This window comes from Arvicola amphibius, chromosome 2, assembly GCF_903992535.2.
Source record: "Arvicola amphibius chromosome 2, mArvAmp1.2, whole genome shotgun sequence".
In the NCBI taxonomy this organism is placed as follows: domain Eukaryota; kingdom Metazoa; phylum Chordata; class Mammalia; order Rodentia; family Cricetidae; genus Arvicola; species Arvicola amphibius.
In genome coordinates, this window is record NC_052048.2 from 86739395 (window position 1) to 86750665 (window position 11271).

The following is an 11271-nucleotide window of genomic DNA, read 5'->3' on the forward strand; positions in this document are numbered from 1 at the left end:
TTTATCAGATGCTACACTAAAAAATTACTCAGCTTAAGTTTTACCATTTTTTGGTTTGATTTAGTTTGGTTTGGTTTTTTTGGTTTTCCTAGACAGGGTTTCTCTATGTAGCCGTGGATGTCCTCCTGAGTGCTGGGATTGAAGGTGTGTGCCACCACCACCCAGAAAGTACAATTCCTTGATGAATTGCAAAGACGAGGGAAGGAAACCTAAAGCACAAAGCAGGCAGAGAGGGTACAAGAATAAGACCACAGCACTTGTTTATAATGGGACTTCCCAGGTTGCTCAAATGCTAATCCACACTCATTTCTTTCATTTTAATATTTTAAGGTTTTGTCTTCTCTTTCCTATCAACAACTGCATTAACACCTCAATACTACACTGCCTATCAGCCACTGTAATCATACACAACTTATTATTACCTCCTGTCATCATCGTAACAACGTTTGGATAAAGCATCCCTCACAGAGCTCAAGAAGGCCCATGGTCGCAAAGCTCAAGACCGCAGAGCCATGCTCCCCATCTAAGATCAAAAGCAATGTCCACACAGATCCACTCCGCCATGTGAGTAACATGTCACCCACAATACCACAACACAAAATACTCTTGGAAGGACTACACTGTAATCAGTATCCAAAATGTCCTGTAAAATTTAAAATAAACCTGCCTTCTGGGCACAGAACTAGTCATAACTGATTAGCAACTACAGGATTAGCCAATATAAGAAAATGTGTCTGGGGCTAGAGATGACTCAGCAGTCTAGAGGACCAGAGTAGAGGTCCCGCTCAGCAGTCTGCAGGTATTCTTCTTGTAGAGAGCGGACGGCAGGGCCTGGACAGGTCAGAGATTCTACTGTTCAAAACGCCCCTCGGGCTTAGAGCTGAAGAGCCTTGTAGTGATGCTGGGTGCAGAGGGCTGCTACGCGAAGAACACGTGTCTTGGGTGAGTTTTCTCCAAGAATAAATCAAAATGGAATTTGTAATTCATTTACTATCAGTAACAAGAAAAGAAAAAAGAAGAGGAAACTTCTTGAATCTTTACATCAGCCACCCGCAAAAGCTGCCGGAAAAATATCTGGAGTGCAAAACAATGACAAGACGAGGGGAAAGCGGCTGTGTCGGGTATTCACACGGGGAGCACCGGCTGTGTCGGGTATTCACACGGGGAGCACCGGCTGTGTCGGGTATTCACACGGGGAGCACCGGCTGTGTCGGGTATTCACACGGGGAGCACCGGCTGTGTCGGGTATTCACACGGGGAGCACCGGCTGTGTCGGGTATTCACACGGGGAGCACCGGCTGTGTCGGGTATTCACACGGGGAGCACTGACGGGGCCTTCAGTTAAAGTGTAAATATCACATTACCCAGAGCAAGAAAGCAGGAAACCTTCCTCAGCTCGCGCAGACAGAGATGCATAGCTAGTTGTACTATATACTAACTAGCATACGTAAAGCAAGATTACACAGTGGTGACGCAAACACTGTGCCCCTTCTGTGTCTGCCTGGAAGGAAGAATTCCATGAGTCACTAATGTGCTGTTAACAGCAGCTTTATAAAATGTGATTACTGGAAGTTAAAGAATCAACTATTATTTATAATCAAATAAACTCTGTGTGTGTGTGTGTGTGTGTGTGTTTAGTTTGTTGTTCCTGGCACCTACTTTTGTTGGAATTGGGTTTCTTTTACTTGTAATAAAAGAGATCCTGACTGATAATAACCACATCATTAAGAACATCAAGAGGTAAGACTTAATTTGAGCTTATTCTGAGTCATCATAGGTATTAGTGCATAACACACACACACACACACACACACACACACACACACACAAAGGGAAAAGAAACTGAGACAGAGAGCTAGGGAAAGTAATTATAGGACCACACACATGCAGCACAGTAGGGTTGAATTCAGACTCCACACTCTAAACACACACACAAACACACACAAACACACACACACAACACACACACTCACACGACACACACACCACAGCACAGTAGGAGTTTGAATTCTGACTCCACACTCTAGACCTTCCAAAAAGGAGCCTTGGATGGACTGCTAAATGTCCAGCATTCCCAAAAGTCCCCAGAACTGTCTGCAAAATATGAATACCCTGATCAACAGTCAATCTATACAATGTACTGAAGAGTTACTTCCTAGTGGTGTAGGGGAGCAGATAGGACTCCATCACAACAGTCACTAAATTCACCCACCCATTTGTCTTGCTTGGGTTCCATGATTAACAAGCAACTATTATTTTCTTCCACCAGGGCCAATTCTACAACAGTGATAAAATATTGTCGCTCAATAGGGGCCATGCATTCCAACCTGCATGGCATCTCCCTTCATTATTATGTTGGCATACTGAGTCAATCAACTTTAGAGGAGTTTGTGTTTGAGACGCAGCTGAATTCTCAGTCCTCTGGGGGAGTATAATCCTACAGAAGCAGCCTAAAGCATGACCTCTGGCTGTCTAGTAGAGTCGTTTTAGGATGAAAATAATAAATGAACATGAAAACTTCAAAACTTCACCTCCCTTGAATTAAAGACATCTTCAAGTAGTCAAGTAAAATCTTGCCAAGAGAATTAAACGGTAGCCACAAACAAGAGGCATCTCTGTAGGTGAGTTATTTCCTAATAGGGAATATGGTTGAGGTCATCACAATGTCTCAAAATGGCAGCAGGGGGCAGTAAAATCACCCAGCTTTCCGGAAAGAAGTTCAGTGTGTTAAAAAGAGGCCAGGTAACAGGGCATGATAATGCATGCCTGCGAACCCCAGCATTTGGGTGGCTGAAGCAGAAGGATCGTGAGTTTAGGACGACCCTGGGTAACACAGTGAGACACTGAACCATTAATTCAGCTTTCATTTACAGGCATGCTCTAGCTGAACCCCTAAAGCTGGCTGCTGCCAGTGTCCATGAACTTAGCTCAGCCACAGTCTGTGCATCAGTGAGCATTTTGATATCCCAACTTCTCTCATTCATTTTTCTACATTCATTACCTCTCCTTTGCTCCTAGGGAAGATTCTTTCATTTCCCTTCAAAATATACAATTAGAGAATTTGTGAGAGAAGACAGAACTACTCCGCAGTCCCAGCCTTTACTTCCTGCCTCTCACTCCCTCCATCACAAAACAAAAGCAGGATGACTCTCAAAGAACAACCTTCCCTGGGATCACGCATGACACCATCTCCTTTTCTTCATCTAGTCCTGATAAAAGGTAGAATTGGCCCTGGTGGAAAAAAATAATTAGTTGCTGTCACCAGAATGGCCAACTCTGCTCAAGTCCGGAGTTAACCACACTCCAGCTGGGAAGCCTGGAGGAGGAAGTGCAGAGGCCCAGGTGTCTTTCCTTTCTCTCCAAAGGGGAGGAGTAACACAGCTCTATAGAGATGTGTGTGGAAAGGGTCGGTCCTGTCCTAGGATAAGGTAGTGGGTGACCATCAAATGGCCTAGTGCTCTGCTCTCAGCCTCTGCAGAGAGGACAGCTGCAGAAGAGACTGAGGTGTCACTCCTTCCTCATCTCCTTGGCTGGGACCAACATCAGCCACGTCCTGCCAAGCCTGCACCAGAGCAAAGCAAAGCTGCCAACACAGCGTCATTTCATCAGGGCACCTGAGGCTACCAGGGAGCTTTCCGGGTGTTCTTTAGAATCTGGATAGAAAAGGCAGACATCTCTCTCTGCACCAGTCCTAGTGAGTGCGCTGAATACAGACTGGCGACCTCCATCTCCCCCATGGTCTGAACATCATGTCCACAGCAGTCTCATAACTGACTCCTACTCCTCTCAAAGTCAAAGACGCCTAAATAATACTCAGAAAGGACTTGTAACCTAACTTAAAATGATAGACTCCCTTTGAAATAAGCTCAGCGGTGTATACATGAATGGTGATATATGTGCAGGAAAGGCCGTGTACAGGCTTCAGTGTATTGCAGGTATGCCCCAAATCCAAGCTCCAAATAAACAGACAAAACTCAAAAAAATGCCAGTAACAATATTCATCCTAATGACATGCTTTATTATTAAAATGTTTGCTACCAGCAAGAGCAGCATAAAAGGCAAGCAGATGTTCAACAAGACATCCACTCCCTTTCTGTGTCTTCCCTATCCTTTACTTTAGTGGGACCTGGGTCCTCTGCCCCTTTCAGCCATCAGACAAAGCATTTGTGCTCCCGCCCATCGCCTTCTCACCATGATGCCTCCTTCACTATCTGGCACCAGGTTTTGTGAAGCCGGACGAATGAGAGGCTCTCTCAGGGAGCTGTGGGCTGACTTCACAAGATACCCAGCCAGCCTGGCGAGAATTGGAATATCTGGTAACACCAGAACAGCCAGAGCACTGACTCACACCTAGTGAGTGTGAACTGCCATTAGTACTTTGGAAAACAAGGTGGCATTTTCTAGTGACGATACGGAGACGTGAATAGTGCACAGCACATTCATTTTATCCTGAGCCTTGGGCGAGACTGTCTAACTCATTAAGAATCTACGGTCCGCCTGTAAGCGCAGAGAGGCAGAGACAGTAAAAGCTGAAAACTTGGAACTTGCAGCAGTGCTGAAATGCTGTGTGCTGGCACTGTCCACTACAGTGGCTGTGCATTCAAAGTATGGGTAATAAAACGGAAGACCTGACATTTCAATACTATAATACTATTTGATTTTCATTTTAATATATGTGAGCACATTGGCTACTGGCCACCTTACTATACAATGAGGCGAGAAATACATTAATCTAGGCAACACGATATATGTGTAACAATTTTATAATTATTAGAAATGCAGGGGTGGGGAGTCAAGTATGGTAGTGAATACCTATAAAGCACCCCTTGAGAGGATGCTTAGGGCAGAGACGGGGATGCTTTGTGTGATGGCTAAAAGGTAAGCTCTCCATCTAAAGAGGCAGGAGGATGAGGGGTTCTCAGCCAGTCTGGACTTCATGAGACCTGTCTCGAAGGGAACATAAACTATACCACATGCATAAAATAGTGTACTGTACAGAAGTTAAACTAACACTGAGTCTCAGAAACAGTTTCGAGTTAACAAAAGAAATCACAATTTTTGCTTCTGTTCTTACATTTCTCAACATACCCATCACCTGTGTTGCTTTACAATACAAATATTTCACAATTTAGAAAAAGCACTGGTAAGGGGTCTTCCACCTTCCAGAGCCTTCCTCAGCACCTTGTGCCCACACAGACAAACAGCCTCTACGGAGGATCCAAGCTGCATCCACCTTTAATGTCTCCTATTCTCAGCAGAAGGCAAGAGCACAGAGTGCCCAGTGAACTGAATCCTGATCTTGGAAAGCCACACTTTCCACTTTTAACCTGTGCACAGTTATGTTTTCCATGCTGGATGTGACTGATTGAGTCTCTATTTCTATGTATTTCTCCATTTAAAATGGACCCCTGTGTTTCAGCAGACTGAAGGGGAAATGCCTTTTACAATGACACTGTCACTTAACAGAGTAGAGCAGGATCCCCTGCTTGGGTAAGCGGGCTTTTTCTTTTCCATTCATTGAAAGTATACACGTACACATATGATATGTGCACACATGTGCACAGAAACACAAGCACACAAATGGCTATAGTTTTACAAAAAGAATCTGGTGCCACCAGATGTTCAGAGGCATTGGCTTTTCATCTGCAAACTACCAGAGGCCCTAGAATTACAGGTGTGTGATAGCATACCTGGAATTTGTATTTTATTTTGCTTTTTGAGACAGGGTTGCTCTGTAGCCCAAGATGGTATGGAAAACAAGTTGGCATTTGCTAGTGTCGACGGAGATACGAACACTGCACAGCGCAGGGATTTTAGTCCCAGGCCTACAGCCAGACTGTCTAAATCAGTAAGAATCTAACTCATTAGGCCCAGGCTGGCCTGGCACTCAATATATGGGTCAGACTGGCCTCAAGCTCATGTTAGTTCTCCTGCCTCAGCCTCCTGAATATGAAAATTAAAGACACGATCTACCACAACTGGAAAATGGTGGGTTTTTTGTTAATTGGTTTTTTTTTTTTTTCAGTACTGAGGACCGAACTAGGGGCTATACCATGATCTAGATCTTCTCCATGATTCTATTCGTGAGTCTTGCATGTAGTCCAGGTTAGTCACAAACCCAAAACAATCATCCTGCCCTAGCTTCCCTGGGAGAGGTGTAAATCATCATGCCCAGCAGGGTCCTACCATTATACACATCCACACACACCACAAGGGAGAGACAGTCAATCAGACAGACTGACAGACACAGAGACACAGCAAACACACAAATATGCTACAATTGAGAGAACAGAATTCTGGCTTTCCGGGGAGTTTCAAGGCTGAGACTCTTGTTCATTTCTCCAATTTCAGAGACCAGACTGTTGTCCTGTACATAACAGTGCTTGTGCTGGATAGTTTTACGTCAGCCTGACACAAGGGGAGCCTCAATCAAGAAAACACCTTCATGGGATCAGGCTGTAGGCAAGCCTGTAGGGCATTTTCTTAATTAGTGATTAATGGGGGAGGGACCAGCCCATTGTAGATGGTGCCACTCTGGGCAACTGGTCCTGAATGCTATGAGAAAGCAGGCTGAAGAAGTCACAAAGCAACAGTCCCCACGGCCTCTGCATCAGCTCCTGCCTCTAGGTTCCTGCCCTGTTTGAGTTCCTGTACTGACTTCCTCTGAAAATGAACTGTGATGGGGAAGCATAAGCCAAACAAACCCTGTCCTTCTCCCATCACTTTTGGTCACGGTGTTTTGTCACATCAACAGTACCCTAACTAGGACAGGGCTCAAAAATAATCTCTGAGTAAAGGAACAACAATGCTCGCTGTAGCTGCAAACCTAGCCCTGGGTCTAGATCTAAATACTTTATTTAATTTACCCTCTGTCAAGTCAAGGCTCTAGAACAGCCAGAAGTCTTATTATGCACAGCTGGTGGGAGGGTAAGTTGGCAAAACCACTTTAGAAACCTCAAGATTAGCAAGATTAAATCACTTGCCCAAGAACATGTAAATAAGTAGCTGAAATAGAAACTTCCTAAATCAAAAGGCAGAATTCAAACTTCCTCTACTAGACTACAAGCCATACTCTTTAACATGACACTGAGCTGTGTCCCAAACAAAAGGAAACCAAGTCACAAAAGCAATGCACTCTAATTTTGTTATATGAGTTTAAAGACAAAGTTGTAGATGATCAAAATACATTATAAATCTATAAAATTTTGAAAACAAAACCATTACTATATATGTATTATTATGTATATTAATATTTGCTAATAAAACACTTCAAAGGAAAATGTAAAAAGACATAGGTGTGTGCAATAAGTGAGCTCGTATTCTCTAAATCATCAGTGATTATACAACCAGAACGTAAGCCAGCCGGAGGAGAAGGAGGAGTGAACAAGTCTCCATAGAATTAACCAGACTGTCCTCCACAATCCTGACTCATGATAAAACCAGCTCACTCACACAGAAACGCACACCCTTAGCACCAGCAAGTATCATTTCTGAAACATTTGAATGTCAAAGAGAGCAGGGTTGTATTGTCAAAGGGGCCATCTTATGTTCAAAGCTTACCAATCCATTCAGAAACGGCAGCTGACAGCTTCTGGACCAAGTGGTTAAGTGGCTGCAGAGCAAGGTGCACGGCCTGTAATCCAGCACTCAAGAGCAAGAACACAGGATGATCAGTTTTAGGTTGGCACCGGCTACATAGCGAGTTCAAGGCCAGCCTCAGGCACATGAAACCCTGGCTTACAATGAAGGGGTAGGAGGAAGGACAAGGGGAAGAGAGGAACAGGAAGCTGATGAACCACAGCCCAGAAACAAGGTCCCTACTTTCTGGACTCACCTTGTCTTTTCACTGCCTCAAAGTAAAGGGAAGCAGGAAGATGCCTTACTGTCCCTTACCAAATTATCTAACCAGCTCTGCGGGTTAGATAATTTTCCCATTTACACGACCAGAGGGAAAACTAAGGCTTCGAGGGCTTAAGTTAACTCACCCCTAGTCACACATTAAAATACGTAGTCTACATAGACCTGGAGTGTACACCTGTAATCTCAGCACTTACGAGGCCAACGCTGGAGGATTACAGAGTTCAACACACACTTGGGCTATCGTAAATTAGAAGCTAGTCTACACCATATAGCACAACTCCATTTCCAAACGAAAAGAAAGGTAAGAGTAAACCATTGAAAATAAGAATATATTAACAACTAGAGATGTAATGTTCCCCAGTGTATCTCAAGAAAGGGGTCTGCTTAAGATAGCCTCAAACCAACCTTGATGAAGTTAAGTTAAGCATCTTTAACGTGAACTAAAGCTGTAAAGAGAACCTTATAAAATTCTGGCCATTTAATAGAAGCAGTAAAAATACTTTCAAATCATCTCTCATTTAGACTGGACAGAAATTATGGGAAAATAATTCAATTTTGCTGTGCGTTTGCTTTCACAGCTAGCTACCTTACTGCAACTGCTACAGTACACTCTACTTTCGTCTCTCTCTGTTACTATATCCTCTATGTGCAATACAAGAAGTCCCAGACTGGCACCTGCAGTCATCCAAATAAAGCAAAGGGGAAGCAAGAAGACCTGTTAAGGTCCCTCACCTAGCAGCTATTTTGTTCGGAGTCACCACACAGTCTGTGGTCCTGCATGAGTTTTGGCCATCATTTCTACCTTCTTCCGTCAGATTAGAAGACCACCACTTTTATTTCTGAAACTGGTACAGAGCCATCTTTTGTCTCCAGCAGGGGTGCTACTTTCATTATGGACAACGATGTTTTTAAGTGATTGTACTAATCTTAAGCGATTCAAATGTGTCCCGCAGCATGAAATGCAATACCCAAAGACTTCTCCAACACTGTCTGGAACGTTTTTGGACTCCTATTTCTTCTTTAACACAATTATCGACAACTACTTACTTAACAAGTCCAACTGGGTAGTAGTGAGCCATGCTTCAATTTTGCTCATGACAACGGGGTTTTGCATATAATTTGATTCCTGCAGTTTAACTTCTCCAGTGGAGTCAAAACTGGAGTATATAATCCACCTAATTTTGCTTTTCTGATTTATAAAGCTCTCCTTCTCCAAGAAAAGAAAATACCAAAAAGAGCCGCACTGTAATATGCCTCTGAATGTACCAGATTGCTCTCGCCGCATCTAAAAAGGCTAATCCTCGTTTGACTTTCCTTTCTTTCCAGTCTAAAGCTAAAAATCAGTTCACTTTATCAAATTATCAAATGAAAGGGTCTAGAAATAGCTTCCTATTTGTGGAAAGAGCCAGAAGGCACATAAAAATGGAAGATATCATTTGAATCGTCCTCCCCCAAAGCTCCCCGGATGAGATAAATCCCAGCAAAATCCTAGACGTCTTAAGTAAGAATTTAATGTACTTCCTAATGAGGCCGATGTGAACTCTAAAGTAATAGAGAATCAAAAACCAGCCTGGAACAGCGAAGTCCAAACACTCGTCCCCGGGGGTCCGGGCCGCACACGCTCACGGCAGCCCCCTGGGGCGCGCCTCCCCAGGTTCAGCCCTTCCGTTCACACACCTGCTCCTTGGTCCAGCCGTCGGGTCGGCCGCAGCACGCCTGCACCAGAGACCCGGTCTCCGAGCTCCGCCCGCCAGCTGGGTGGGAGGAGCCCGCGTGCAGCCGCAACGCGAATTCCCCTGTCGCCGCGCCGCTCTTCACGCAGGGAGGTCACCGGCGGCCCGCGTCCGAGCCGGGGCGGAGAGGCGCCTCCGAGACGGGGAGCTGCGGACAGCTCAGTCCCCCTCCCCCGCGGGCGCGGCCGGCTCGGTGCCCCAGAGATCGCCGGCACCCGCACGCCCGGTCTCCAGCGCCAACCCCGGCGACCGCAGCCCTCCGTCAGCTCGGGCCACCCGGGCCTCCGGCGTCACAGTATTAATGAAGTTTCCCCGCACTCCCGCGGCCGCAGAATGAGCTGAAAGAACGACTTCCCGCCCGGCCAATGGTGGCGGCGGCAGCGGGGCGGGGCGCGGCGGGCGCGGAGAGGGCGGGGCGACGTCGGGACGGGAGGGGCCCGGGAGGTGACCGGGGGGGGGAGGGGGCGGAAAGGGGGCGGGACTCGCAGCCAGGAGGTGACAGGGAGGGGGCGGGACCCGCGGTTGGGAAGGGATCAGGAGGGTGCGGGAGGGACCTAGGGCGGGGGAGGTAACCGAGAGGTAGTCAGGTAGTGGTGAGGTGGTGGGACCCGCAGGCGGGAGGTGGTAGGGAGATGACAGGACCCTGGACAGGCTATTGTCAGAGTTACCTTTCCAGGAGTGAAATTGCTTTTCGCTGGCCGGGAAGCCAAGGAGCAATGTCCATTGAAGGGGGTTGAGGGGGGCTGGTTGCTTTTTTTTTTTTTTTTTTTTTTTTTGGACGGGGGAGGTTCTCGACTCAGATTCTTACTATTCATGCAGAGGTGAGAGAGATGGGGGGAATGGCGTGGTGAGCTGGAGGGTGATTGCCAGGGATATGGTTCCGAACCCAGTGTCACTCAGGGACCAAGATCTGCGGGGCCGCAGTGGTGCACAGAAAGAGGCGGGACCGGAGAGGAATGCACACTGCAGGAAACAGAGCAGGAAAGTCACCAGTTCTGAAATCATAAAGCACACCTTTGGTCTAAAGCCCCCAAAATGGCGGGGGTGTGGGGAGGTGGGAATAGAAGTATTAGTTCCACTTTCCCAGGTCTCGAAGATGACCTACAATCTTCTTCCTCCCCCCAAGGCCACAAATGCTCTCAAACTTGCGCTGGGGCTCCTCTCATCTTCAAATCATCTTTTCAAGAAAATCATATGGCAACATTGAATTAATTCATGTTTCTGCCTGCCTTTAATTTGAAACTCTGAACATGGGGCTTTAACCCAAAAGAATATGCAAAAATCTCAAAGAACTAATTAAAAATGAAGACATGAGCCGCATAGGTGGTTACCAACACCAGCTCTTCAGTCCTGAGAGCATATAGCAGCAAGAGACACTAAATAGATTCCCCAGTACAACCTGCCTTATCCATATGCACGTAACAATAATAAAGAGGCCCTGAATAATAGAGGTGGATACATGAGAGAGGTATGGGGGGGGGTAATGATGTCATTTTATTTTGATTAAATTCTAAATTAAAAAATGACCATAAGTGAAAGAAATTTTATAATCTACATTTCCAGAATAATTCTTCCTGAAACCATTCGGATCGCACCTGATCTTCAGTCACCTACTCTAAAAAACATAATAGGCTCATTGACAGAAAAACCATCTCCAGGACTGGTATATCCTGAGAGT

The 11271-nt window shown here is 45.7% G+C and overlaps 1 protein-coding gene across 3 annotated transcripts in view; it reads right to left on the reverse strand.

The window, feature by feature from the left end:
* Herc3 (HECT and RLD domain containing E3 ubiquitin protein ligase 3) overlaps positions 1 to 9901 on the reverse strand; it is a 102249-nt gene extending 92348 nt beyond the window's left edge. The window contains exons 1-2 of one of the 3 annotated variants that reach the window (XM_038318759.2): positions 9538 to 9901; positions 7561 to 7646 (exon numbers count right to left, since the gene is read on the reverse strand). The gene's annotated coding sequence lies outside the window, so the exon portion shown is untranslated. Of the gene's footprint in view, positions 1 to 7560; positions 9436 to 9537 lie in introns of those variants that run through there. The other 2 variants (XR_005284265.1, XM_038318758.2) reach the window with 2 other exon arrangements.
* Positions 9902 to 11271: the final 1370 nt, after the last annotated feature.